The following is a 24,221-nucleotide window of genomic DNA, read 5'->3' on the forward strand; positions in this document are numbered from 1 at the left end:
GGGTTCGGGCGGGGCCCAACTAAAAATTTAGGTCTATTTGCTAGGCTCAAGCCTGGCCTGGCCCGAAAAATGGGCCTAAAATTTTGCCCAAACCTGACCTGGCCATATATTAATTTTTATATTATTTTTATATAATTTTAAAATATATATAAACCATAAAAATACTAAAAATCAAAATAAATATTTCTCAACAAATTGAAAATAAATTTTAAAAAATATGTATACTTAAATAACACTAAAATAAATACAATTTAACAAGCAAATGCCTCTAAAATAATAACAAAATTAGCAAATGTCTTTAAAATAATAAAAAATTTAACAATAAAATAAGTTTTATATAATATCCAAACAATAACAACAAAATAGTATCAACATAATACTAAAATAGTAGCAAAATAGGGAGAAAATAATAAGAAAATAATATTAAAAAACAATTTTTTTCATTTAGTAAATTCAGGCCGGGCCCAGGCCAAAAATGTCTTACCCGAGGCCCAACCCATTTTTTAAACGGGTCTTACTTTTTTGCCCAAACCCTCCCACATTTTGGGCGGGCCTTCGGGCCGGGTCGGGTAGCCCGGCCCATGCAGACTTCTAGGCACAAGGCACTATGCCAATTTGACAAACTTTGACAAAAAATACTTATGATTTTAATAATTGGACTAAGTTCTGTAAAAATTAAAAAGTATAAGAACTTGATTTTAAATTTTTTAAGTATAGAGACTAGATCATAAATTTTGACAAAGTATAGTGACTATCCAACAAATTTTAACCATGAAGATATTAAGATTAGTAAATAGTGTGAATGATCATTTATTTTATCATTTTTCTTGTATCCGGTCAGCTAAATCCTACAATTTATATCTTGTACTTTTTTTTATTACAATATGTTACTTAAATTTTAGGGTAAATTGCCTTAGTTAGTCACCCAACTTTAAGACACTTTTATTCTGGTCACTTAAAATGAAATTCTTGCAATTTTATCACCCAGCTTTTAAGACACTTTCATTTTAGTCACACAAGAGTTAAATATCTAACGACAGTTAACTGTACATGCCACATCATATTTACACTTTCATTTTAGTCACTTAATTTTTAGGCTGCTTTCATTTTGGTCACCCAAAAAATATATCTCTTTAAAGTATTGATCGAGATAAAAAAATTATATTAAGGATTAATGTAAAAAAGATAGAAACTAAAATAATGCATTAAAATTGTCAAATTGTACTTGTTTACCCATTTTCTAGAAGTTTTAAATTTCTTTTTTAAATATTGAAATTTTAAATCTCAAAACATAAAAATCAATTAAATAAGTTATTGAAAAATTTATCCATTAATAGTGTTAGTCGATTTGTTACCATAATATTGAAATTAATTAATTTAATCACCTTCTAAAATTTAAAATTTATTTTATGTTTCCAAATTAAAATAAACTCAAATAACTTAACTCTTATAGTTGCCTATGAAACACAAATTCTTGAATATTCCATATTAAGCTAAAAGCAAAGAAAAATTCTTGCAATCAATTAAATTAATTAATTTTATCTTTCATGCCAAACAAAACTCATAAATTTTTCATCACTTCTTTACCCAAACGAAGAACATGTAACTTTAATTAATTGTAAGAATTTTTTCTTTTACTTTTAGTTTAGCATGGAAAATTCGAGATTATATAATAAAAAATTAAACTTTGTAGGCAATTATTAAATATGAGTTATTTGAGTTGATTCCGTTTAAGGATAATTTGGAAATATAAAATAAAATTTTAAAATTTAGAAGGAGATTAAATTAATTAATTTCAATACTATAGTGACAAATCGACGACACTATTAAGGGATAAAATTTTCAAATAACTTATTTAATTGATTTTGATGTTTTGAAATTTAAGTTTTAATATTAAAAATTTAGAATTTTCAGCAATGGAATAAACAAATACAATTTGACAATTTTTGTATATTATTTTAGTTTCTATCCTTTTTTTACTTTATCCTTTGATTTTTTTACCTCAATTTATACTTAAAAAGGACTTTTTTCTGTGACCAAATAAAAGCGACCTAGAAGTTGGTAACCAAAATGCAAGTGTAAGTATGATATAACATGTACAGTTAACCGTCGTTAGAGATTTTACACTTAGGTGACTAAAATGGAAGTGCCCTAAAAGTTAAGTAACGAAATTACAAAAATTGCATTTTAGGTAATAAAAAAGAAAATGTCCTAAAAATTGAGTGTTCAACTAGGTAATTTACCTTAAATTTTACAGTAAACTAACAAAATAGCCACTTTTATTTACCTCAGGTTATATTTTAGTTACTTATGTTTGAAACGTTATATTTTAGTCACTTACATTATCGTGTTGTAAAATTTTAGTCACTGATTTGTTAATTATTGTTAATGGTGTAACAATAAGTTGACATAGTACATTAAATCATTATTTCAAATGAAAATTTTAGATTAAATTATATAATTGGTCTCTATATTTTTTTCGTTTTGAGCCATTTAATTTTTTTCTTTTATATTCTTTTAATTTTTTTTCTTTATTTTCTATTTTCTTTTGCTTCGTCATTACTTTTAATGAAATTTTTCTATGTTTTCCATTTGTTAAAACTAGTCCCTATACTTTTATTTTTTTGAATAATTGAATTTTTTTTCTTTATTTTCTTTTTCTTCTTCCCATTTATTTTTCTCTCTTCTCATATTCTCCACTGCAGAAACATAATCTTTGCCCACTGGATAAACCAAGTCATTATTTCTTTCACATGATTCCTAAATTGAATTTCACTCGAAACCAAATACCAATCATTCTTAATCAAATCTCGATTTGAATATAACTTAATTTTGAAACTAAAATTGGATCTAACTAATCAATATAAAAAAACTATATCCTTAATCAAATCTAAATATAAATTGAATTCTTTATATTCAAAGCAAATTTTTTTCGTTTCAAAAATTTTAACAGAATCATGTAGATTATTCCTTTCATTTTCTTTTATTTTCTGATGAGTAAAATTAAGCAAACGACAAAATTGATCTAAACTTTCTTGGATATTCTCAAGCAAGCTTGATTGGAAGTCGAGAATGGATGAACCGAAGAGAGAAATAGAGCATGGAACCAAACTGGTTTGAGTAAAGTTGAGGGTGGTTGTTTTAATCACTGAGAGTGTAGAGCTCGTTTGAAGAATCTGTGAAACAACGAAGTTTCGAGAGGGTGAGAATGTTGTAGGTAAGATAGAGAAGGTGATTGTAGGGGTTGGTTAAGAGGTTGAGGGAATGGGCTCAGGAAACTTTGTTGAGGGGGGATTACCATAAGTCACAGTTGGCGAGGTCTTCGGGTGAGGCGAGCTTGTGGGCTAGGTCATTAAGAGATCCAATTTGTGTCATTAAAGTAGTAATGGACGATGAGGGTTTGTAATTGTAGGGTGAGAATATGTGAAGCAAGTTTTATTTTGGTTTCATCTTTCACCTTTTCTTTTTTCATAAACATAAAAAAGCTTTAACATGGAAAATATAAAAAAAAACTACGTTAAAATAAAGAAATGGAGAAGGGAAGAAAATAGATGGAGAAGCAAAAGACAATGAAAAAAAAAGGAAAAAAAAAGAGAAAGCTAAAAGAACATAAAAGAAAAAAATTTAAATTGCTCAAAATGAAAAAATATAGAACCAATTGTATAATTTTAATCTAAAATTTTTATTTGAAATGATGAATTAACGTGCCATGTTAGCTTACTATTACACCGTTACCGACAATTAACGGCTCAGTAACTAAAATGTTACAACACAATAACATAAAAGACTAAAACGTAACATTTAAAACATAAATAATTAAAATATAACTTAAGATAAAAAAAATGACTACTTTAATATTTTACCTTAAATTTTAATACCTCAAATTAAAATTTTGGATGCTTGTGCGCATGATAAGTATAATGTATTTGTTTTTATTTAAAATTGCTGGTTGATGAACTGTCCCAATGTTGTACGTGTAAATTATCCAAGCATGACGAGGTAACGATAGGCACAACAATCTTTTGTATTAAAATGAATTAATTCGTCTTTAAATTTAAAAGTTCTAATTAAATTTTTAAAGTATTAGTATTTTTATGGAATAAATCTCAAAATTATACATAAACTTTAATTCAATGTACAATTAGACACATGAACTATAATTTTATGTAATTATACACATGAAATTTTGATTATGATTCAAATGTATAAATGAAACTTTAATTTTGATTAAATCATATACATTTAAATAAATATATTAATTTATTTTTATACTGGATAAATATAATTATTTGTATATGCAAAATAAAAACATAAAATAAAGTTATATCAATAATTGTGTTAATAATTTGTGAGAATTGGATCAAATTAAAATTTTATATATAAAATTGCACAAAATTAAAGTTCATGCATAAAATTGCATATTAGACTAAAGTTTATGTATAAAATTGTATATTAGACTAAAGTTTATGTATACTTTTAAAATCTATCTCTACTTTTATCTATTAACACTTCTCGTCAACCTAGTTATTAATTCAAGTTTTTTTTTTAGTTACAAAAGGAAGTTAAACTATAACGCTTAATTGATAACAATAGATTAGATACTCAGCCCTTATCCCTCAACATTGCATCTTGCACCACCAAAGGCGGTTGTGAGAAAAAATAAAAACCTGCTTGGCGACACTTTATTGCCTTGTATATAGCATCAACAATCATATTCTTCGTGGTACATGTCGAATCTTCACTTGCCAATTCCTCGTCATCCCGTTGCAAACCTCCAATGCCAATCTCAGCATCCCACCACTTTGACTCCAAGTATTAGGTCTACTGTTGTTTTACTGTCACTCTCAATTAGTAGCCAACACACCCCCTTCTCCCAAGCTATTTCCAGCCTATCAACAATTGCTCGAAGTTCTACCTTTAGGATCGAGCTAACGCCTATGTTGCGGCCATACCCAAATACCCAGTCGTCCTAGTGACATCTTGTACCCTACCCATTGTCGCACTTCCAAATCACATGTTAACTCCCTTATTTGTATTAAGTTTATACTACCCTGTTTAAGGAGTTTCCCATTATGTAGATGCAATCTGTTGTGACTTAGAGGCCACCTACATTAATACTTTAGACCAAGACAAACTGGTCATGACCACTTTGTCTATACTAAGATTTTGACCTGTGAAAATAGCCAGATTCATTAATTTCTAGAGTCTTCATAAGGTATTTACAAACATTATTTCCCATTGTATCCATTTAGTAACCGTTTTTGGCACATTTTTTTACATTTGATAGCAACCAATATTCAAACTCAGTTGTAAAGAAATCTTTATTGATAAAATTAGGCACTAAACTTTTCTATACAACTTGAGTCGAAGGACATGTTCTAAGAACATGATCCATCATCTGTTTGGCCCCTTCTACATCGCTCACCATTTGTTAAAAGTTTGCCATGTAGACATAGCCACAAGAATTGTTTTATTTGTTGTGGTGCTTTCATTCTCCAAACTGTTTTCCATTTTGATTGTACCTCCATCCAATAATTTTGTTTGAGCGATGTGTACCCCCAAGCAACAATGTAAATACTCGAATCAATAGCCTTTCATAAACAAGTATCTTTTTCTCCATCATCTAATTGTGATCAGAATTCAACTAATAAGTGTATAATCTCAGGTGATAACTCACCAATGAAGCATGGCCAGTTCTAATCTCCATCTAGATTCACTATTGCAAAAACAGTAGCCTCCGAAAATTTTGGTTTTGGCTGTGTGCAATATTCAATTAAGGCCCTCGAGTCCTTGAACCATGTATTATACCAAAATTTAACATCCCTACCATTTCTAATCTTTCAAGCTATATTTCTCCCTAAATCATTCCAAATGCACCTCATTGACCATCAAACATAACTACCTTGGTTAATTGGGATACTATCGGGTAAACGGTCAACCACCTTATACTTTAATCACACCACTCTCATCCATAATGCCTATTTTTTATTTATAAAAAGAAAATTCCCAACTTCAACAAAAATGCCTTGTTTTAACTTTGAATATTCTGAAATCCAAGACCTCCTTTATCCATTGGCATGCAACATTAATCCTAACCAGTCAAAGATATCTTTCGATCATTACTTGAGGCACATTAGACAAATTTCCTAATAATCTTCTCAATCTCTATGCACACTCCTTTTGGAATCAGCATTAACTATATGAAATAACTCGAAATTGTGCATAACATTAATTTAGCAACCGTTACACGTCTAGCAAGTGAAAGTAATTTTGTATTCCATCCATTTAACCGGCTCTAAACTTTCTCAATAAGAAATGGATAGGTGGCATTTGTGACCCTTTTATGGAAATTTGGAACTTCTAAGTAACGCCCCAAACCTGCAACTCACTCCATTCCAAGCTTAGTTGTAATTTGGCTCGCCAAACTCTCACCTACTGCTACAAAAATGAAAACTTGTTATTGTTAAACTAAGCTTTATTGTTAAATTAAAGTGTTTTTGAATAAAATTTAAAGTTGAACAAAAATTGGGAAAATTAGATAAAATCAAGTTAAAATGGTTTCAATTGAGTTAAACATTTTCAATAATGTTAAAAACTATTTTTAAACAAGTCAGTATTACTCCAAGCCAAAAAGTATCGATTCTTTTTGGCCAAGTATTGATAGTTTTCAAGATATCGATACCCATTCTCAAATAAATACCCAGGTATCTATAATTTGTCTTTGGTATCATTGTAAACTAACTTCAACGGTCACTAAATTAGACACTAAATGCTAATAGTATCAATGCTCATAGAAAAAGTACCAATACCTTTTGTTGCAGGTGAATTTAATGATATGATATTTTTCATCCCCAACGACTTTATTAACTTTCACAATAACCTTAACGGTTTAGAAATGTATTAGAGGGTATAAATACCATGTTCCAAAGGTCCTACAACAAGGGAGAGAGATTATTAGCTTTTAAAGATCAATCAAAATAACCTTAGTGCTTAATTCTTTCATATTCTTCGTGTAAACACTTGTGAGCTTTCATTGTATTCATTCAGCTCAAGTGTTATTCTTTGTATTTGTGCTTAATTGGAAAACACATCAATCTTGTAAGGATTACTTCTTAGTTTGCTATTTTTTATTCTCTTTGAAAGGGTTGAGTCTTAAAGTTTGAGTAAAAACCTTAAGGGAGTTGCAATCTTGAGATTCTGGGTAGAAATCTTAAGGGAGATTGTAAGGTTAAACATTATCCTCAAAGGTTGTCAAATTAATGAACTTGGGAAAATCCTTAGTTGTGGAAAACTAAGGTAGTGGAGCAGGCAAATGGGATCGAACCACTATAAATTATTGTGTTCATTGTTGCACATTCTTTCATTGCTTCCACAATTTTCTTAAGGCCAATCCACCCCTTTCTTGGTGATTTCGAGTTGATCTTTCGAGCTAACATTGACTTTGCTTTATTTACTCTATGGTCCGAACTTCTCCCAAATTTTTGTAAAATTTCATTCACCATGGTTGCTTGCTTTATGTCAACTTTGCAGAATAAAACCAGATGTTCTACAAAAAATAAATGAGAAATAATAGGCCCGTCATCTGATAATCATATTGGATCCTAAGATCTATTTACTGTAGCTTGTTGCATATAATGTCCTAATCTCTCCATGCAAAGCACAAAGAGGTATGGCGAAAGTGGATCTCCTTGACGAACCCCTCTAGTCGGCCTAAAATCATTTATGTACTATTCATTCCAAGAAGTATGCATAGGCGAGCCAGTGACACAGTTTATAACCAGAGAACTAAGTTTATTCAGTAAATTTGCATACTTTAATGTTTCCTTGAGGAAATCCCATCGTAATCGGTCATATGTTTTCTCTAAATCCACTTTTATAGCCATCCTATTATCTATTTGCATTTAGTGGATCACCTCTTGAAGCACTAAAATGTTGCCCGTGATAAACCTACCATATACAAAGTTGACCTGGCTATGTGTTGTAAGTTGCAGTATAATGAATTTTAACCTATTCACCACCGTTTTTGTTATGATTTTGTACGCTACCGAACACAAACTAATAGGACTAAATTGCCCCTATGTTTCTGGTCTTTCCACCTTATGCAACAAGATGAGTATTATTTTATTTATCCATTGATCCAACAGACATAATAGTTCCTCCAAATCAAAAACTTCCTCTAATTTTGCTAAAAGTTTCGTCTCTAATTTTCGTAAATTCTTTGTAGCTTTATGGTTAATTGCCCTCTAGATACCTTTTATCCACCTAACCAACCTTCGTTTTCTCTTCTCAATATTCTCAAACACCTTACTATTCCATACTTTAGCATTCATACTAAACTGTTCAATGTTCTTGCCTATAGATGAACTATTACTCCAAGATTCTTTGACCAACTCCTTAAAGGATTTATTAGATAACCATACCTTAAAAGACTGAAACTATTTCAAATGTTTTTTTTTCTATAGTTACCTCTAGATTGACCAACAGAGGTCTATGATCCGACTTCAGCCGATACAGGTGTTTGACCCAAGTAGTCGAAAACGTATCATTCCAATTCATATTGAAAATGGCCTTATCTAACCTTTCCAATGTCATTCCATGTTGCCATGTGAATTTAGGGCCAATGAACCCTATGTCAACTAAAGTATAATCAAATAAAAACCATTGAAACTTACCACAACCCTTATTGACATGCCTTCTTGGTCCTTCATAATCATCACCCGAAAATGTGGCATTCCAATCTCCCATTAGCACCTAAAAATGATCCATAACATTTGGTAACTAACTTAACTTTTCCCATAACTCCTGCCTCAGTGATTATCGAGGACTGCCATACGCCACTGTCAGAAAAAACATGTTCGCCATCCCACTAGATTAACTTTCGTTTGAACAAATTGTGTGTGAGTTAATACCACTTCTACCTCAAATAGTTCATTCCATAACAACCAAATATCCCTAGAAAACCTCCTTACCTCTACTCGATGGGAAAAATTAAAACTGGTTTTTTTATAACTAAATCCGTCTTTTGCCCACTTACTCGCATTTCCAGTAATACAACCAACCCAACACAACTTTCCCTCATTTATTCCTTTAAATAATGTTCAAACCTTGGGTGTGCATACCCTTGAAAATTCCAAACAATAATTGATTTATTCATACCAAAAAAGCTCCAAATACACTCACCTTCAAACATGTCGTGACCTATCATTCCCCTCACCGTTGCTTTCTATCTTATCGTTTCCAACTTCCCTTCTCCATTATCATCCTCAACATCAACTGTCATGTCTATTACTGCTACCATCGCTTTCTGGACATCAAAAACTAAGATTAAATCTTCATTTGAAACATCCATCCTCGCACGCTCTAAGTTCAACGAAACTGACGTAGATGGCCATTTCAAACTTAGTTGTTCTCCCCTGATTTTTGTGGTCCCCGATGTCTACCGTTTTCTACATCTGGCGATCAACATCAATAACCATCACTGAATGTTTATTCCTTTCCAAAATTTCAGTTTTTTCATTAACAGATGTGTTGTTGCACTTGTGAATTCTTTTGTGCCCTTATCCAATCTTCTATTTCCCTCATTTATCACTACACCATTAGCCCAACTCTTTGTTTTGCCCAAAACAGTTAGCCTGACACATTTTTATGAAACAACCCATTCTTCCAATTTGTTTTTGTAACACTCATAACCCAACCCGGGGACCCAAGTTACGGAACGCTACAATTATTACCAAAATAGAACACATTCAATTCATACTGATTATCTCAAATAAACATAGAATACTTCACAAATGCATAATTATTACTCAAATTTAACAAAAATAATCCAAACATAGTCAATTTAATTTAGTATTTACAAATACGTCATTTCTCAAATCATATGTGAGCTAATGTATGCTCCAATATAGTCCAGAATTTAATTAGGACTAATTTGCGACATTTTCAAAAATTCAGTTCAATTTTAAATCAAAACAATTCAGAGCTCAATTTAATCATCATAAATTGATAGTTGATAATTATTCATAGCATATATGAGAAAATAGAACTTAAATTGGGTTCACGAGACCTTAAAATCAATTTGGAAACAAATAGGGATTAATTTAAAACAAAATAGAAAAACATGAAAAAATTTGAAAAAAAAGGGCCACACGGCCATGTGACAGAGCCCAGGTCGTGTGGCCAAACCATGTTTAGTTCAAAAATAGGGTCACATGGACTTGTCGTAGATTTTGTGTTAGACTGTGTGTGACTCGAAATAGGATTACACGGTCGTGTAACAGTCTGATCCTGTATGGAAAAACTTTTACCTAAAAATCAATAAGACATATAGCCATGTGGTAGCCTGTGTCACATGCCGTGTGTACCTTAAAAATTTCAAATCCATGCCACGTTCAAGCACTATTTCTTAAATACCAAGCCAAAACATTTGCAATCATCTTCACCTATTTAAAACACATATAAACCTACCAAAAACATACCATATCACTCAACCTAATCGCCTAACTAATGTACCCTCATTGGTACCACAAGTTAAACATCTAAACAAACACATATTTAATAGTTACAAGTCATTACCTTAAGGACATACCAATTCAACCATTTTTTCACAACCATTTAGCATATCTCAAGCTAATCACATAAGGCATTTATCAAATGACCAAAAGCACTTTTAATCACAAACTTAATCCAAAGATACCAAACATAGATACACGACCATAAAGCTTACTCAAATCAAGTTATAGATAATACCATCATAAAGAAAATAACTTAAAGGCTCCTAGTACATGCCACTTATAACCTAAATCAAAATAAATCACAAATTTATACCGAATTGTTGAAAGGAGAGTGTGAGCTCCGACTTGCACTTCCAACTGACATAAACTTTCTATAATCTATAAGAAATCAAATACAATGGATGTAAGAAAATCTTTGCTTAGTAAGTTTGTATTAAACTTAAACTTTAACCTACCGTAAAAGGTTGTAACTTAAAGTTTTTGCAGTTAATTTCATAAGCAAGGTCATGAGTTCATTATTAACCTATACATATCACAAGTCTCACAAGGTTAGTGAGCTCACATATACAAAATTTATAACTTTATCATGTCATAAAGTATATACAAATAAACTCATTTGATACACCATTCATTCAACATCTATTCATTTAACATTTAACATTTCCATTTCAAATTTTCATTTCAAATGTCCCTTTTTTACATAACTATTCATATCAACACCCCGTATAAACACTTTATATAATTATTTTTCATATAACCGATTCATATAATCATTCTAAATCTACTTTATATAACAATTTCAGATAACCATCTTATATAACCATTTCAGATTATACATTTAACACACAATCCTTTTATAAATCATATTACGTTTCAATAATTCATATCAATATCTCCATTCAATGTCTCATTCCATATAACAGTTTAGTGTTACCCATCTTATTTCATACATTTAACACCCGATGAACCAAATGAAATAACGTTGGATACAAGGGGGCAATGCTCACACAAAGTGTGCTTGTAACTGTAACTGTATATGCTTACACGAGTTGTGGAGAATCCACAACAAATGCAAGACTTCAGCCATCAGTAGGGCATCCAAAGCTAGAACTCGAAACTAAAATAACCCTAACAACATGTCATTTGTATCCTAAGCATTCATGAAGTTCATACGGGTCGTGTTTCATACCTATACCATTTAGTCATATACACATTATTTCATCACAATAATTCATCCATGTAGTTTCCCATTTTTAAACATAACCTTTAATTTAATTATCATTTCAACTTAGTCCATTTTGTTCCTTACCCTTAAAAAAATAAAGGAACTCAATCACATCTTATATAGCTAGATGTTATATCATAAAAACAACAACTAATTAATTTAACTAAGTTACGAACTTACCAAATCCAAAAACGGCAAGGAACCCAACATCAATGATTACATCGCTAACTCTCTTTTCCCACAATTATTGTCCGATTGACTCATTTCTTAACCTAAATATAATAATTTAATTTAGTTATTCAATTCAAATACTTTAAAATACTTAAATTCATGTAATTTACCTTTTTTCAACATTTTTCACTTTTACCCTAAACTTTCACCTTTTATTAAATTTAGTCCCTAAACCTGAAACTTCAAATTAAACATAATTAAACTCAAATCATGCTGACTAAATTTTCCATAGTCCCTATATAGCCCATATTTATTATATTTTCACAATAATTTCATGTAATTTTACTATTTTAACAATTTAGTATACTAACTTAAAAATCAACCAAAATCATTTTAAAAAATTATCCTATTTAACTATCAAGCTTATAAATCTATCATCATACTTCAAAAACTCGCAAATTCACCAATGACATAATTCAAAACATTTAACAATTTCAGAAATTAGTCCCTGGCTTAGCTAGATTAAGCTACAACGATATTAAAAACATAAAAATTACTAAAAACGGACTTAAATTCCATACCATGAAAAAGGCCGAATGCTAAGGATGTTTGAAACTTTCAAATTCTTCTTCCATAGTGGCTTATTTGGTGGGAGAGAAGAAAGAAAAAAGATGGTAAGGTTTTTCTTTTGTTATTTTATGTTTAATTTAGTTTTAATATTATTTTAATTAAAAAATTTTAACTTAAACAATTAAAACTACTCAACCACTCTCCATTATAAGTTATAATGGCTTAATTGCCATTCTAAGCCTTGTAAAAATACTTTTTAGCTCAATTAACCAATATTAATCAATAGTGATTTAGTTTTACGATTTAGTCCTTTTTTTTAATTAACTAACAAGTCACTAAAATTTTCGGACTAAATTTCAATACACCTATATATGTACTCTATAAATATTTAATAAATAATATTTACAGGCTCAGTTTACAAAAATGAGATCCCGATACTTTATTTTTCAAAACCACTTGAAATTAACTATTCATTCAAATAGGTTAAATTATTAAATCATAATTCAATACAATACTATATTTGAATCGTAAATATTAAATAATAATATTTATGAACTCGCTCATCAGATTTGTGGTTTTGAAACCACTGTTTCTGACACCACTGAAAACGAGTTATTACAACTTTAGCCTCACTTACCAAAATAGATTTTCACTTTGATGATCCACTTACTTTTTATGGCCCAGCCTAAACCAAAGGCTCCAATAGCCCATTACCATTCTTAAGTCCTTGTTCATCATCCTTTCTAACCCCATTGACATATTATCCTCCATCTGCCTATATGAGTCATATTTCTCATAAATAGAGTTGGCAATCACCTTAAATCTAGACCTTAAACTAGTCAGTATTTGTCCATTAATTTTAGTTGTAGATTTTCATGATTGTTTCTTAGGATATCAAGACACAATCATCCATTTACCATATGCTTCAATTTTGTCTTACCTATCAAGCTCCTTCGTAGATGGTTGTTTCGCTGCCGACATTTTTCTTTGCTCATTGGTTTCTTTTTTATTGCACTCAGTCGCTTTTTTCGCTCAAGTCTTCAGGTGGCCCTCCTTCACGTGACCAAAACAACCACATTCATAGCATAAATTAGGGAGAATTTCATATTCAGCCCTCTGAACCTTACTTTACACCCTTATTTTCGTTATCAATGGCCTTCTAAAATCAACACACACTATCATCCTAGCAAAACATCCTCGATACCCATTCTCCGTATTGTCATCAACCCTCAAAACTTGCCCGATTGTACTCTCAACCACCTCCAATAGACATTTCTTGTACCACACCCCTGGAATGCATGGTAACTTAACCTACACCACCACCCGCATCAGGAAACTTTCATGTATGTTCAACGACAGTGTCCAAGGTTGTACCATTTGGTATTGACTGTACACAACCATCAGCCCCTCTACAAGCGCTTTCTCAGAATCAACCTTTGCTTGAAACTTAACAATGTAGTAATCATTGTCCAAGTCCATTAGCTGGAAGCTTTGGTTTGGTTTCTACGTAGCATAAAATTTGCTACTTAACATATTAAACCCAATCTTTCTCCCCAGCATTTCGATGATTATTGACTTTGACATGCTTTTCTAGATCAACGAATATACCCTTTTTGTAACGCCCTCACCAACTCAAGTTATTGAGTCTAAATCTTTGGTATTACCACAAAAAAACACTTAGAAGAATTACAAAACAGTCAGCGTAAACACATTTCTTCTTATTATTTTAAGTGTCTTGCTACTGATGAAATAAAAGAAGTACTTAAGAATACAACATACTTATTACAAATTTTAAATGCATTAAGAACAAATTTAACATGGCGTAAAGTAATATCTCTAGGCCCTATAGAACCCATATATGCATAATATCGCGACTCAGACTACTCCATTGGCGAGTTCCTGGCTTGGTCCTAAACCTAAAACATGAGTAAACACTTGTAAGTTCATGTGAACTTAGTGGGTTTGAATACAAAATACCTTGAAAACTTTCAAGTTGAAATCTTTATCTTAAAATTTTGGATTACCACTCTACCTTTGGTGGATACTTTTATAATACTGGATATTTACCTATACGCTAATTTCCTTACCTAACATCTCACTTTCATTTCACTCCTTAATTGATTCCAGATCTTACCAGTTGATATAGATCTTATTCCTTTCTAGAACATAAGATAATTCCCAATAGAATATCCATACAGAACCCACTTCCAACAAATTTTCTCTTCAAACACATGCTTCATATTTTCCCAGAACGGTTATTCATATATACTATTCTTTGGTGGATAATTACTAACTGAACCTACATTTGGAGGATTCTCATACTAAGTTGGATGACTATCAGACTATCAATCAGATCATACTCTGACTCAAACCCAAAACAAGCTCATATTGATGATGAAAAGTTTCAGTCCATCCATAAGAATCTCAAACGTCTATGTTTAACAGCACAATAATGCCTAAATTAACAAATAACTCAAGTTTCAAATATCCCCATGATGAGGCATGATACTATTCATATATAATGGATACAAGATCTCAAACATCATCACTACATAACATAAATGAACTAAGTCCAGCTAACACTTTGACCATTCATATATACGAATACACCACATATCCTATACTGACGGGCTATTAGGGCAGATACTCTCTTTACGATTACAAATGCATATACTCATTTAGAAAATGCCCCTTAAAGCTTATTAAACTTTATTACAATATAAAACAAACTAAGCTATCTTCAAATTCATCATATCTTTATCATAGAACTAGTTATTGAAAAAATATAAGAAATCTCAAAACTTACCCAGATTTTGACAAAAAGGAGGATAACTAAATTTTACCACACACACACACCACTGAATACACCACATAGTCGTTATGGGATTCATCATAGAGGTATTACAGAATATGCCACTAAGGCTTAGGATCACATCGCATGGATAACATACAAAATCATGTGTTTACTGGCCTTGCGGACTTTTACAAAAGGCACCATGGGTTTTTCCCTCATGGACTTATACATAACTTTATGTCGTGATTTGTCAATCTGGTTTACATATTTCTGAAGGCATCACCATGAGTCTTCTTATTATTATATCATTGCCATGGGTTTCAGCCATATAGACTTGAACATCCTCAGGTCGTGATCTGTCAGTCCAGTCTTCTTCTCATTAGAGACCTATGGACTTACACATACCTTCATATTGTGATCTACCAGTTTGGTTAGCAATATGTCTGCCTTACTAGAGGCATCACAAATAGTGGTTTTCACTTAAAAGTTACTTACTCGAATCTTATTCACATACCTGAATGATTCTTACCTTTTCATATCAAATTTTCACTTTCTTACTTACCATTTAAATCTTAAACCCTAAACAATACCTTACACATAACATCATTACACATGCAAAATCTTTACAAAACTTTGCATACATACTTACTAGTTTTCCAAGAGGTTATCATCTTATATATATCTACTTAACTGTTCACAATCAGGAGCCAAGATAGAGACTCACCTAATACTTACCTAAACTGTAGCTTGGAGTTCCAAACTCGAACATCTTTTTTGAACCAATAGAAACAACTACTTAAAAAACATAGAACCACCATTAAAACCCATATACAGGCAAATTGCTAACATCCCAATTACAAATGACCCTCGTGTAGGGTCTTTTATTCATAATTCATTGTTCATATGCTTCTTAATGTCCTTAATCTTTCAAAACTTAACATGCAGAGTTATCAGACTTACTGAGAGGTGGAACATCAACTCATTAATTCGAAAACCTTAACTATCAGCTTAATAAAGGAGAAGAAAATATACAAGTTTAAGAAGAAGAACCAGAAAGTCGTATTGAAGGAAGCAAAACCCTTCAGACGAACCCTTCTCACAATATATATATATATATCTAGTTCCCTTCTGTGGAACTTGACATGTATTATATGTATCTAGAGTTTGTCCTAATAATTGGCATACAAAATTCGTGAGAAATATAGCTAAGGATCATATAAAAATATTATTTGACTAGTTAATTCAGTTTGTCCTTAACCAAATCACGTTACAAAACCCGCTTAGCACAGTGCTTAGTAGGGGTAAGCAAAACTCGATTCGACTCGAAAAAATCAATTTTTTTTCAAATTTTGAGTTAAACAAATTGAGTTATTCGAGTTATTTGAGTCAACTCAAATTTTTGAATTTTCAGTTCGAATCGAGTTGAGGCTTTGAATTCAAATAACTTGAATAATTCGAATAAACTGAATGTTAAACTATAATATTTTACATTTTTACCCCAAACCCCTAAACCTTTTTACTTTCCCCAAAACTTTTACTCCTATCCCGCCCCCAGTCTACCCCAAAGCCATTTCCCCCCACTTTTTTTTTTAATGTTCGCCCTAAAAACTTTTACTCCCCCATTTATTTTCGCCTCAAAATTTTACTCTCCAAACCCAAAAACTTTTTATTTTCCCCCTAAACTTTTACTTCTTACCCTTTACCCTTAAATAAAAAATCAAAATAATCCAAAACAATCCCTAAACCTAAATAGTAATAATTTTATTTATATATACTATTTATATTATTAAATTAAATTTCACATTTTATACTATTTATATTATTGAATTGTTTAATCACATTGAATCTTTATAAATTTATGTTAAAATTAAATTATTGATAATGGAATAAAATATTCAGTTAAAATTTTATGTTGGTATCAATTTCACATTTTATCTTTAAGATAAATTTTATTAAAAATCACATTTTTACATTTAATATATTTTTAATTTCAAAATACATAGTGACAAGAATCGAAGATAATTGAAGCAACTAAGCAAGCAAATAATCTAACATATATATAAAAGATTAATAAATAAAATATGAGGGGATGAAATTTAATAACAAATTTGATTACAGTGGGAAAATATGATTATGGTGGGTGACAGTGGTTACAAGGATCTAAAGTTTTTTTAAAAAAAATTAACTCAAACAAATATATTTGATTCGATTCGAATTCTATCTCACGTTACTAGATTCGAGAAAATTTCAAATAGAGTTAAGATGATAAAATATGATTCATCAACTCGATTAACTCGAAATATTTTCATTTGATTCAATAGTGCTCACCCCTAGTGCTCAAGCAAACTGGGCATACTATACATTTGGCGGTATCTCTCACCAGACTCACTCTTCGCTAGTCATAATCTTTTCTTAATTAGCTGAATAACTTGAGATAAAATCTCTAATAACTTCTACGACGAATACTTTACGCCAACTTTTATTCTCCAGAAAACAGCTAATAGGCGGACTACACTACAACAAATAAATAACTTCACACGTACACGTCTTCTAATTGGATCGGCCAAATTTGGGGTGTGATATTTTTCGAGAACCAGATATCAAACATCCATTGAGATTGGTAGTAGTGACATCTCCTTCCTTCAGTTCAAAATCGTCACACTCGTAGTCATCCTTCTGCTCACAATTCCAAACACCACCAGTAAGTGTTGTTTTGAACAAAATAAAACCCCCTTCCCCTGTCATCTCTTGATCTCCCACATCCGGTGGTTTATCTTCTCGACTGTTAGAATTAAGTGACCCAAATTCTTATTTAAATAAAATACGATGGAAAATAAAATAAAAGTAAAATCCATATAGAACTAGACTTCTTTTATTTTATTTTAGAATAAGGTTTTTAAACCTTATTAAACTCCATCTATTTTATATTGATTAGGATAAGGTGTTTCAATCCTACTAGAATATGGCTTTGCAAGCCTATAAATAGACATAGTCTATTCCTCTTGTATTTTGAGTAAAAATTTTTCGACATAGTGAATTTTCTTCTCCTCCGCCTGTGGTTTTTTTTCCCGAAAGGGTTTCACGTAAAATTTATGTGTTCTTTATTTTATTTATTTTATTCTATTTTATTTTTCACAAATTGGTATCGAGCTTCCGGTTATTCATCTCGATCACGGTAATGGCGTCTTTGAAGTATGAAATTCATTGTTGGATCACAACACCGATTTGCGTTGTGGCAAATTAAGATGCAAGCGCTTCTTGCAGATGGATCTAGAGGATGCCCGCTAGGGATAGATAAGATGCCTTCGACATTAACAGATGAAGAGAAGAAGCGTAAGGATCGAAAGGCATTAACACAATTACATCTGCATTTGTCAAACGAAATTTTGCAGGATGTGATGAAAGAGAAAACCGCCATTGCATTATGGAAGAGGCTAGAACAAATATGTATGTCGAAAACTCTAACAAGCAAGTTGCATATGAAGCGGCGTCTTTATGCTCATCGTTTGGAGGAAGGTGCGTCAGACACGAACACTTAACAGTGTTTAAAGAAATTCTCTCAAACTTGGAGGCCATGGAGGTTCAAGATGATAAGGAAGATCTAGGGTTGATTCTACTTTGTTCGTTGCCCGTCTTATTCAACCTTTAGAGACACGATTTTATATAGCATGAGTCTCTCACGGTTGATGAGGTTTATGATTCTTTAACCTCGTATGATAAGATGAAGCATCTTGTGGTTAAACCCAACTCTCGGGAGAGGGTCTCATTGTTCGTGGGAGACAAGACCGAATGTTGATGATGATCGTGGTAGAACACGAGAACGGAATCCTCGTGGTAAATCTAAGGGTAGATCGAAATCTTCAAACAGAGGTAAAACTTGTAACTTCGCAAGAAGAAAGGGCACATTAAATCTGAGTGCTATAAGCTACAAAATAAGATTAAAAGGGAGGTGCGAATCAAAAGGAAAAACAAATGGAAAATTCCGGTGAAGTGATGTTGTAGAAGACTACAAAGAATGGTGAACTTCTAGTTGCTTCATCAATGATTCTAAAGTAAGCGAGGAGTGGATACTTGATTCAGGCTGTACCTTCCACATGAGTCCCAATCGGGATTGGTTTACAACTTATGAAACAGTATCTGAAGGTATTGTTTTGATGGGAAATAATGCTTCATGTAAAATCGCAGGTGTTGGAACAATTAAAGTTAAGATGTTTGATGGAGTTGTCGAACACTTAGTGACGTGCGGCATGTTCCGAATTGAAAAGAAATTTAATTTCGTTGAGTACTCTTGATTCAAAAGGGCACGAGATACACGGTGAAAGTGGGGTTTTAAAGATTTCCAAAGGGTCCTTGTTGTGATGAAAGGGCAAAGAAAGATTGCCAAGTTATATGTTTCTGAGGTTCTATCATATCGGTGATGCAATTGCCGCTTCCTCTTCCTTGTCGATGATGATATTACTAAACTTTGGCATATCGCCTAGGGCATATGAGTGAGAATGGCATGGCGAAATTAAGCAAAGAGGACTTCTTAATGGGCAAGGAATTTGCAAACCGAATTTCGTGAGCACCTTGTGTTTTTGGGAAGCAAAAGAGAGTTCGATTCACTAGAGGAATCCATAACACGAAGGAAACGTTGGAGTATATCCATTCGATCCGTGGGGGCCGTCCAGAGTGCCTTCGAGAGGTGGAGCTAATTATATGCTAACCTTTATTGATGATTTTTCCGTAAAAGTTTGGGCGTTCTTCACGAAGCGAAAAGCGATGTGTTTTCCACATTTAAGTCTTGGAAAATTATGATTGAAAAACAGACGGAAAAGCAGATAAAATACCTCCGCATGCACAATGGCTTAGAGTTCGCTCGATGAGTTTAATAGATTGTGCAAGTCGAAGGATCATGAGACACTTGACGTTCGTCATACTCCACACAAAAGCGGCGTTGCGAACGAATGAACGAACGATCATGGAGAAGGTTCGATGTATGTTGTCAAATGCCAACTTACCAAGTCATTTTGGGCGTAGCGACCTCTCATGCATGTTTTTGATCAACCGATCTCCATCCGCTGCCATTGAGAAAAAGACTCCACAAGAGGTATGGTCCGTAATCCCGCTAATTATTCGATTTAAAGATTTTTGGGTGTCCTGCGTATGCTCATGTTGATAATGGAAAATTGGAACCGAGATCCATTAAATGCGTTTTCTTGGTTATAAACCGTGTAAAAGGCTATAAGTTATGGTGTCCCGAAAATAGAAAAGTTGTGATTAGCGAGAGATGTTGTTTTGATGAAACCGCTATGCTACCTAACTTATCTCTTAAAGACTCTTCCAATAAAGAAAACCAAAAGCGGTGGAGCATCGATTAATACGTAATCAACTCCTCAAGCCAAGACAAAAATTGAGAATAAAGTTGCTTCTTCACCGCAATACTCTATCGCCAAAAACAGGACAAGAAGAGAAATTAAACCTCCAAAGAAGTATGCCGAGGTTGATCTAGTTGCTTATGCTTTAAATGTGGTGAAGATATAGATGCGAATCAAGAGCCATTTAATTATTCGAGGCGATTAGTGTGAAGACTCGTAAAAGTGGATGTTTGCTATGCAAGAGGAGATGGAATCACTCCACAAAAACAGAACATGGGATCTTGTAAAACTTCCTAAAGGTAAAAAGGCATTCGTTGTAAATGGGTGTTTAAAAAGAAAGAAGGACTCGGAGTTGAAGAACCCAGATATAAAGCAAGGCTTGTTGCAAAGGGTTACTGATCAAATTTCAGAGTGGACTTCACAGATGTGTTCTCTCCAGTTGTTAAGCATAGTTCGATTCGAGCTTTGCTTGGTATTGTGGCCATGCATGATTTGGAGCTTGAGCAGTTAGATGTAAAACCGCATTTTGCATGGAGAACTTGAGGAAGATATTTACATGCAACAACCGAAGGTTTTATAGTCTCGTAAAAAGAGGACTATGTTTGCTTGTTGAAAAAGTCCCTTTACGGTTTGAAACAGTCACCAAGACAAAGTGGTATAAGAGGTTTGATTCCTTTATGACTTCTCATGATTTCAAAAGAAGTAGTTTTGACAGTTGTGTCTATTTTAAGAAAAAGCGTGATGGTTCTTTTGTGTATCTACTTCTTTATGTTGATGACATGTTGATAGCAAAGAAAAGATAAAAGAGAGATAAGAAAGGTTAAAGCCCAACTAAGTGAAGAATTTGAGATGAAAGATTTAGGACCAGCAAAGAAGATACTTGGTATGGAGATTCTCGAGATAGAAAAGCAAGTAAATTGTACCTAAGTCGGAAGGGGTACATTGAGAAAGTTCTTTGCGAGTTCAATATGCAGAGTGCTAAGCTCGTTAGTACTCCTTTAGCACCCATTTCGGACTTTCATCGGCCTTATCTCCTCAATCGATAATGAGATTGAGTACATGTCACATGTTCCATACTCTAGTGCAGAGGATCTCTCATGTATGCTATGGTTTGTTCACGTCCGATTTATCATATGCAATCGGTCAGATTAGCGAGATACATGGCGAATCCTCGTAAAGAACACCGGAAAGCGCTTCAATGGATTTTAAGATACTTACGAGGCACTACTAATGTTTGCTTACAGTTTGGAAGAACTAAAGATGGAGTTATAGGGTATGTTGATGCTGATTTTGCTGGAGACCTTGATAGAAGAAGATCTCTCACAGTTACGTCTTTACAATCGGAGGTTGTGCAATTAGTTGGAAAGCCACTTTGCAAACTACAATCGCTTTGTCTACCACCGAAGCCGAGTACATGGCGATTCTTGAGGCTTGTAAAGAAGCTATTTGGTTGAAGGGACTATTTAGTGAACTCAATGAAGACCTTCAAATCAGACATGATTTTGTGACAATCAGTGCCATCTTTTTACAAAAGATCAAATGTTTCATGAGAGAACAAAACACATTGATATTCGGTATCATTTTGTTCGTGATATTATTGCTCGTGGTGATATTGTTGTGAGCAAAATTAGCACTCATGAAAATCCTGCAGATATGATGACTAAGTCACTTCCTATAACCAAGTTTGAGCATTGCTTAGACTTGGTTGGTGTTCATTGTTGAAGTTAAACCCTTAAGGGTTTTTGGAAGAGGTGAAGAACTTGTTTATTGAAAGTTCGCGATGAAGAACTTGTTCATTGAGAATTTGTGTCAAGGTGGAGATTGTTAGAATTAAGTGACCCAAATTCTTATTTAAATAAAATACGATGGAAAATAAAATAAAAGTAAAATCCATATAGAACTAGACTTCTTTTATTTTATTTTAGAATAAGGTTTTTAAACCTTATTAAACTCCATCTATTTTATATTGATTAGGATAAGGTGTTTCAATCCTACTAGAATATGGCTTTGCAAGCCTATAAATAGACATAGTCTATTCCTCTTGTATTTTGAGTAAAAAATTTTTCGACATAGTGAATTTTCTTCTCCTCTGCCCGTGGTTTTTTTTCCCGAAAGGGTTTCCACGTAAAATTTATGTGTTCTTTATTTTTATTTATTTTATTCTATTTTATTTTTCACATCGACGACGCACATTTTTCAATGATCGTTTGGCACTCGCATCCTCTGTCATTCCAGACTTCCCTCCATTAGCCGTAATCTTTTTTATATTCTACTACTTTTTAGTTTAATGATATTGTCAATAGTTCAGATCCAATTGTCTATCAAATTTGATATGAATCAAAATTAAAATACATGTTCAAATTGTATACATATGTGTCTGTACTACATGTATAACTTAGGTTTGGTATGTTAAAAATACATATATTGTTAATGAAATCTGAAGGGCTAATTTTTTACCATTTCAAATCCGAATTGTTTATGTGGTAGATATACAAGTGTTTATATATACTGATCTTACCTGGGATTACAAATCTTAAGTTTGTTTAAGAAGAGAAAATTTAATTGATTAGTGTCTATAATTGATTTCTTCTGTGTAATACTAATCGATAAGGCCTCATTGGTAAGTGTTACAAGATCTCGTACATTGGAACCACGATTATGGACTCAAATCAATTAGTATGGAACATTTTCTTTTCCAAGTGAAATCCTCTAGTATATGAAAAAGTGAAAAAGTGATTTCATTGTTGTGGAATAAGAAGCCTTCATATCTTAATACATGTATTTAATTTATTCAGGGCTATTAGAGTGGGATCCACTTTGGGGGAACATGAGTCTAAGCAATAATAAGAATATTTTTAGTAGAACATCTTTCACAATCTTTGGAGAGATAGCTCACTAATAGACCGATAGGTCAATGTCACAATCAATAGCATCACTAGCATCAATAAAAAACCTTTAAGCTTGTTATCCAAGAACTTGTTCAGAATGTTGGATCTAGTGCCCTAAATGTAGTATTTTCATCTATGTACACTTATATTTTTCAAACATATTTGTTTAATAAAATTATCCATGAATTACATTAATACCATTTGTATATTGTTTTTAGTGGTTTTTGCACACAAAACAAAATGAAAGCAAATATTAGCTCACTAGCTATCTAATGTTTAACTAATACTAAGTGGTATTACGCGGTCGGATCGTAATATGAAATGACAAATTGTATTAGTAGATGAATCTAAACATGTCCTTAATCTAATCGAACATGAGCAAACTGATTGAATGACTAATATGTCGTCTATCAAGTCCAATTGGGGATATGTTTTGTCTTAAGCATTATAGTCGATGACTCTAAAAAAATAGAGATGTAGATGTGACTAACTGGACTGACAGTACATCAGACTGGACCTAAGTAGAATATATCCTAAATTTATTTTGAATTTATTCATTTGTGGCGTTCATAGTATGACATACCTTGACTGGATGATGGGCTACGTATGTATGACTCGTATACTTTGATATATGGAAAAGCCTGAGTTCAAATAGATAATGAACTGAAAGATGTTGCATTAGGTGTATGATTTCTACATTAT

Source organism: Gossypium arboreum, chromosome 3, assembly GCF_025698485.1.
Source record: "Gossypium arboreum isolate Shixiya-1 chromosome 3, ASM2569848v2, whole genome shotgun sequence".
In the NCBI taxonomy this organism is placed as follows: Eukaryota; Viridiplantae; Streptophyta; class Magnoliopsida; order Malvales; family Malvaceae; genus Gossypium; species Gossypium arboreum.